The following is a 7,692-nucleotide window of genomic DNA, read 5'->3' on the forward strand; positions in this document are numbered from 1 at the left end:
TCCTAAGGTTAGTGGCTGGCCATGACATGATGATGGGCAAAGAAAACATGTCCTAGACATGTTGGCCTAGTGCATTATGGAAGGAAAATAAAGAAATGAAAAAAAGGAAAATGATGAAAAAAAGAGTGTGGATGCCCCCTTGTTGCCGTGAGTTGAGGAAAAGAAAGGAGAAAAATTTTGTTGTTCATCCTTTCTCATTTTGTTACAATTGCCATGACTTGAGAAGAAGAAAAAAAGTGTCCATTCTCTCATTTTTCTTTGCATGGCCGAATGTACTAAGAAGAAAGGGGGAGCTTGAGAAAATCAGCCATGGGAGCTTACTAGACTAAGGTGTTTTGATACAAGAAGGTATGTTTTATGCCACTCTTGAAAATGCATGCATAGTTTGGAGGATTGGTTCAAATTTTTCCTTGAATCTTGGATCGAAACTAAGTTGTTAGGTGAGTTAAATTTCGGCCAAGAATGTTGTATTTCCTAATTAGTGTTTTGATGTTGTTGTGATGAAAGCATGGAGATGAGTGAGTTCGAATGTTTAACAAAAAGGAGATTTTTGTGCCATTGAGTTCTTGTTGTTATGTGTGTATGTGCATGAGTATTCGGCCATGCTATAAAATTTATGTTGCAAAATGGTTTAATGCTTAATGTGATATATAATAGTACTTGTGAATGAGCTTGAGAGCACCTAAAGTATTAGTTGGAAGTGCCGAATGTAGTCTTGGATGAATTTTAAAGAACAAAGAAATTTTGGGTGACTAGAGGTCAAGGACATTCGCCAAAGGCTTGTGTGCTAGCAAAATTTGGCCTAGATGGGGTAAATGTTAAGTGTTAAATGCAATGGAAATGCTAGATTAATGTTGCACATTCGGATATAGTTAGGCATGTGATCTCATTTAGACGATTAGACATAAAAAGGGTGGTAATGAGGCTGAAAATTGTTGAATGGCTAGTTGGGTAATGAATGTAGCATTCGGCCATATGGGGTAAAATGGGTCAAATGTTCGTGAAATAAAACTTTGTGAATTGATGAATTAATGATGATAGTATTGTTGATGTCATGTATATATGTATAAATATTTGGCAAGACGGTTAAACTAGTTAATTTATTGATTAGCTCAAGAAGCTAGAGGGGGAGAATCAAGCAAAAGCAAAGGAAAGAACATCGAATAGCCGAGTTGGAACCATTTTACCCAACACAAGGTAAGTCATTAAGCATATATTTGGCATTGTTTTAAATGATCATAATATCTATGCAATTGTGTTTAATGAGATGATATGTAAATGAAAATGTATGTGTATGGAATGATGACATTGTTGAATGTAAAAGAAATAGTGAAATGTGTAGAAAGTTTGCTTTCGGCACTAAGTGTCTTGGGCAATACGTGTGTACGGTGACGAGATTGGCACTAAGTGTGCATGCTGGAAATATATGGCACTAAGTGTGCATGCTGGAAATATATGGCACTAAGTGTGCATGCTGGAAATATATGGCACTAAGTGTGCATGCTGGAAATATACTGACCTTTGGGTGTGCGAGCTCAAGGGTATGGCACTATGTGTGCGGGCTTAAATCACATGGCACTAAGTGTCCAAATCGAGTATTAAGCACTGTGTGTGCGTACTCTATATATATATATCTCCGATCGAACAATTATATGGAGGGTGTGTCTTCATCGAGTTGAGTATGGACAGCGGAAAGAGTAAGTACCTTGAGTTTGTGGCTAATAGATACTATGTTCATGCTCGGAGTTGAGTCGGTAAGTTTTAAATCTATGTGATGATTTCAATTGCATGATTGTTGCGGAAATGAAATGATGTATGGAAATTGCTTCAAATATCCTATTGAATAGTATATGAAATGTAAATGTATGACTTGGTATGAGATTGATCCGAAAGGTCTAAGGAACTATGGTATAGTTCGGTATATTTGGAATGTTGGGCCTTGTTTCATTATTTCATTTTATGATAATTTTAGTAACGGATGGTTGTGAAATGCTTATGACTTACTGAGTTATAAACTCACTCGGTGTTTTCTTGTCACCCATTTTAGGTCTCTTGGACTCATATCGTTTGCGTGCTCGGAACCGTCGTTGAAGTCATCACACCGGCTGGAAATCTTTTGGTATTGTCTTCGTAGTTGAGCTAGGAGAACATTTGGCATGTATAGGCTATTTTGTTTGTTGAATCTCGGGTTGTAAACTTTAAGCCATGCGAAGATGGCCTATGTGGTCGGTTGAGTGTGAATCTAAAACCTATAGGCACGAGCCTTAGAAACCTTAATTTTGATAAGGTGGCCATAGTTTGTATTATGTATGATGAAATAGTTGGCCATGGAAGAATTATGAAATAGTCATTGTTTGCTTTAGTACCAGATGCTGCCAGCAGCAGTGAGGTGAGATGGAAAAATCACTAAAAATAGTAGAAGTAGAATTAAATAGTGAATAAATTATGAAATTGAACCTTGATGAATCTATTTTCATATGGACGAAACGAAACGACCGTATGAGCTGTATTTTAAGAGATATTCAGGTTTTCGCGAAACAGGGCCAGAACAGTTTCTGGATCCCCTGCTCCGACTTGGAAAATTTACTATAAATTATCCAGAAACAATTAGAAGTCATGCCTTATATGCATAGATTCCCCTTTGAGTCTAGTTTCATTAGAAACAAACGGCATGAGCATTAGAGCTCTGTACGAGATGATATCCAGGTCGTAATGCATAAAGGTCAGTGTAGTCGAACCCTGAAACAGGGGTGACTTTAACTAATAAACTGTACCAATTGGCCCGACCAAAAATTCTAGAAATAAATCCATGGATGGATATATGAGTCTAGTTTCAGGGAAAATTGACGGAACTCATTTTCGAGTTCTGGAACTCGAGATATGATTTTTAAGGTGACAGTGACGCAGTTAACTAGCCTGCCTGGAACAGAAAAAGGAAAACAAAAAAAAAAATTCCAAGAGAGGAATAAGTAAAGTAAGCCCGGTAACACCTCGTGGTCAAATTCGGTGACGGTCACGGGTTTGGGGTGTTACATGCCTATTCAACAGCCTTGACCACAGGTTGGAGTAATCGCACACGGGCGTGTCACACGGGCCTGTCCCTGCCGGGCCCAAGTATAGCCCTATTCGGAAAAGGCTAATTTGGAGGGCTCTTAGGCATTCTAAAACCTATTTAAACACTGGATGAGGCACTTAGAGGAGAGACGCAGGGTAAGAGGCAAGGAATTACTCAAGGGAAGCCGATTGGTCCATCTTAGAAGCCGGATTCATCGTCAAGACTGAAGATCTCCCTTCTATTTCCATTCAGGGGTTTTGGGTTTTCTTTATGTTTTGTATTCATTATTCTTCTGAGATGTTTTCTTTTATAATTATGAACTAAACCCCCTAAATACCTAAGGGGAATGAAACCTAAAACAGATCTTGTTATTATTATCTGAATTGTATGATAAATATTTGGCTTGTTCTTAATTATGTGTTCTTAATTCTTATTTTACTATTCTAAGATATTGATTCAAGTTCATGCTCTTATTTAGAGGAGGAAAAGACCCTGTCTAGGAGTAAATTTTTCATAATTAAGCAGATTTGATTGCACGTCTAAAGATAAGGTGATAAGATTTTGTCGGATTAGGGTGAAACCTAATAAGGGGATCCATAGATCGAGTTAATGCAACACTAGGTCATTAATTAGAAAGAGATTTCAATTAGTCTCGAGAGAGATAATAATATAACTTAGGGATTTCTATGGATCAAGTCAAATGAATAAATCGTTTGATTCAGAGTCAAATAACAAGTGAAGTCTAGGTTGATTTTTCCTTGGGTATTGTCTTAATCAATCAAATTTTCCCAAAAGCTTTTCCCCAATTTCTCTCTCTGCACTCTTAGTTTAGTTAATTAGTTTAGATAAACAAATCCCTTAATTTTTAGGCTAGCTAATAAAAAGAAAGTAATTACTAGTACTATTGGTTCCTTTAGGTTCAACAATCCGGTCTTGCAAAAGCTATACTACTGTTCGATATCGTGATAATAGTTAGTTTCAAGAACGATTAATTATAAATTTTTAAAACTTGTCGCGAATATCACGTATCAAAAATATACAATGATTTGAAGAAAATGTATTGGTGGCCGGGGATGAAAAGAGACATTTTAGAGTTTGTATCAAAATGCTTAGTGTGCCAACACGTGAAAGCCAAACACCAAGTACCTTCGGGTTTACTTCAGCCTATCATGGTCCCCGAGTGGAAGTGGGATCAGATTGCTATGGATTTTGTGATAGGTTTACCGGTAACTCTAAGGAAGAAAGATGCCTCATGGGTTTTGGTTGATCGATTGACAAAGTCGACTCACTTTATCCCGGTGCGAACGGACTTCTCGCTTGATAAGCTAGCTGACTTGTACATTTTTGAGATTGTGAGGCTTCATGGAGTGCCCTTGTCGATTATTTCGAATAGGGACCCAAGGTTTACTTTACGTTTTTGGAAGAATTTTCAATAAACTTTGGGGACAAAGTTGAATTTTAGCACAGCTTTCCATCCGCAAACTGACGGTCAGTCAGAGAGAGTAATTCAAACCCTTGAGGATATGTTGCATTGTTGTGTCCTGGAGTTCCAAGGCAGTTGGGAGAAGTATCTATCGCTGGTCAAATTCGCTTATAACAATAGCTATCAGTCGAGTTTGAAAATAGCACCTTACGAAGCCTTATATGGCCGTAAGTGCCGAACGCCCTTGTATTAGACCAAGCTTAGAGAGAATCAGATTCATGGGGTTGACTTAATAAAGGAGACTGAAGAAAAAGTTAAAGTGATTTGTGATTGTTTAAAGGCTGCTTTGGATAGAGAAAAATCCTACACAGATTTGAAATGAAAGGAAATCGAATTTCAGGTTGGTGACAAAGTATTTTTGAGAGTGTCTCCTTGGAAAAAGGTTCTTAAATTTGGTAAAAAGGGTAAACTGAGTCCTTGTTTTATCGGACCTTAAGAGGTGATAGAGAAAAAAGGACCGGCAGCTTATCGGTTAGCCTTACCATCAGAATTGGTAAAGATCTACGACATGTTCCATGTGTCCATGTTACGCCGATACCTCTCTAACCCTTCACATGTGATCTCTCCGACTGAAGTGGAGATTAGATTGGATATGACCTATGGTGAAGAACTGATTAGGATTTTGGATCGAGAGGTCAAGCAATTGAGTAATAAAAGTGTAACACTCGTGAAGGTTTTACAGCATAGACATAGAGTTGAAGAAGCCACGTGGGAACCCGAAGAGACTATGAGAGACCAATACTTAAACTTATTCACCGGTAAGATTTTTGGGGACGAAAATCCCTAAATGGAGGAGAATTGTAACAGCCCGATTTTGGGCCTAGTCGAAACAGTGATTTTGGAACCACTATTCTGAAGCCAGAGAATTATTTTAATATTATTTTATGTGTGACGGCATGATTATCAAGGTGCATGAAAAATTTGGTGAACAAATTTTAGCGTTTGAGAGCTTAATTGCGAAAAAGGACTAAATCACATAAAGAGTAAAAGTTCAATTTCACTTGATAGACATATCAAATAGCTAGAGAGCCAAAATTTAAGGTCTTTAAAGGGCAAATAGACCCTCAAAATGCAGCATGGCCTACCATAGGGACAAAGAATTAGGCTAGTCAATGTTAGGTAAAAATTTGGTGACTTGTTTGACTAGAAAGAAATAAAATAAATAAAACATGATATCACCCATTTCACCTCTTCTTCTTCACCGAAATTCTCAGTAAAAATAAGGGTTTTGAAGCCTTGAAATTTCAGCCAAGCTAGCCTCTTGCAAGTAAGTCAATTTGAGGGTTATTCTTGATAATTTTTGTACTTTTAGGACCCTTAAAGCTTAATCTAGCTATTGAGGGGACTATTTTGTGAAATGATTGATAGTCTAGGGACTTACCATGAAAGGACTTGTATGTTTGATAAGTTTTTATGGAAGAAAATGAGTCTTGGTTGTTGAGTGAACAACTTTTGTGAAAGGACTTCTAATGAAAACCCTAATAGGACCATTTTGTAAAGTTTGTAAAATAGATAGTAATGTTGTGAAATATTGAGAATTTGGGGTGATTATTAGAGAAATAAATGGTCGATTAGGCTTGGATAATAAGGAAATTCGATAAAAATTAATTTTCGAGCCTAGGGGTAAAATAGTAATTTTTGCAAAATTTAAGGGCAAAATGGTCATTTTACCAAAGTATGGGTCTTAAGTTGAATTGAATGATTTGTGTATTAAATAAGCTAATTTTTTATATTTTAGATCAAGAGAAACGTGATTCAGGTCTTGATCGAGCAAAGAACAAAATTTACTAAGATTAGGCTCGTTCCCATCATTTTGTGCCGAGGTAATTACATATGTAAATAATGTGTCATTGTAGCTTACTTTTAAATGTTTTATTTTTACCATGTATCATAATCTACTCAATACCATGAAAGTATAAATAATGCGATATAAGAGTAACCTACATTATTAACATGTGCGACAGCATCAGGTTAGATACGAGATCCCGTTGAACCTCGGAAATAGTATAGGATACAAAAGGTAAGTCATGAGAAATTGAGCATGAGTTGAGTCTGAGTTCATGAGACAAGTGAAATATGTAATGTGGGTCCGGGTATTGACTTTGTGTGTAGACTAATGAGTAGCTCAATGAGTAGGCATTACATGATAGAGCTATGGGGTTCGGGTAATAACTTGGTGAAAAGGCCTGTAGCTCAAATATGCAAGTATTACAAAGTACGAGGTAGCTTTGGCTTCTTGTATAGTCTTAGGACTAAACTATCCGTGTATTCATTGATATTTCTGAGTGTTTAAAGGGGTAACTCGATGAACGGATTGGCAATACTTCCAATGAGGTATGTCAATAGAGAGAATGAACTTGAGTTATTTTACGGGTAACTATAGGTATGTATACTAAACTCTCGAACGAAGACCTTCGTATGTGATGAGATGTAGTAAGTATGCGTAAAAGAAGGAAGAGCAAGACAATTAGGTTAAAATGATATATCATCTAAGTAATGATAAGCCATTGTTTGACGAATGTGTTTCTAATTACACTTATTTGCATACATGTACTTACTAAGCTCCCATGCTTACCCTTTTTCTTTTTCATTTTCTTTTAGTGCCACCAAAATAGTTCGAGGATCGTCGCCTATGTCGGAGAAGCCAGTCACACTATCCTTGAAGCACTTGGTATAACTAGTTTTATCCTTGAAGCACATGTATAGGGTTCTTTGATTTTATTTTTGTGTCACATTATTTTAGGGTCAAAGGTGTTGGCTTGTTTTAACATTTGACTCATTTTGTATAAGGCCATGAAAATGGCTAATATTGTAAGTCATTATATGAATACAAGATAGTCTTTTACGAATGTGAAATTGTTGACATGGTTAAATTTGTGAAATGTACATAGGCCTTAGTTATGGTTGTTGGTTGGGAACTCATATTAAATTAGACCTTGATAGTATTAAATTTTGTTTCAGGGTGGCATAAGGCTTGGTAAATAGCATTATATTATCCTCACGGGTAGACACACGGGCGTGTGTCTAGGCTTTGTGTCCGCTGCACGTAAATTTTACAAGTCAGTATGCATGGTAGTAAACACACAGGTAGAGACACGGTCATGTGTCTTAGCCGTGTGAAGGGCACAGTCTAGCACACGAGCATGTACCTTGG

The 7,692-nt window shown here is 36.9% G+C and overlaps 1 long non-coding RNA gene across 1 annotated transcript; it reads left to right on the forward strand.

Moving 5' to 3' along the window:
- The first annotated feature begins 310 nt into the window (after positions 1-310).
- On the forward strand, positions 311-2,344 carry LOC128296482 (uncharacterized). The gene is made up of 3 exons (XR_008287089.1): positions 311-348; positions 1,112-1,197; positions 2,048-2,344. It is a non-coding gene; the product is annotated as an uncharacterized LOC128296482 (long non-coding RNA).
- Positions 2,345-7,692: the final 5,348 nt, after the last annotated feature.

This window comes from Gossypium arboreum, chromosome 8, assembly GCF_025698485.1.
Source record: "Gossypium arboreum isolate Shixiya-1 chromosome 8, ASM2569848v2, whole genome shotgun sequence".
NCBI lineage: Eukaryota > Viridiplantae > Streptophyta > Magnoliopsida > Malvales > Malvaceae > Gossypium > Gossypium arboreum.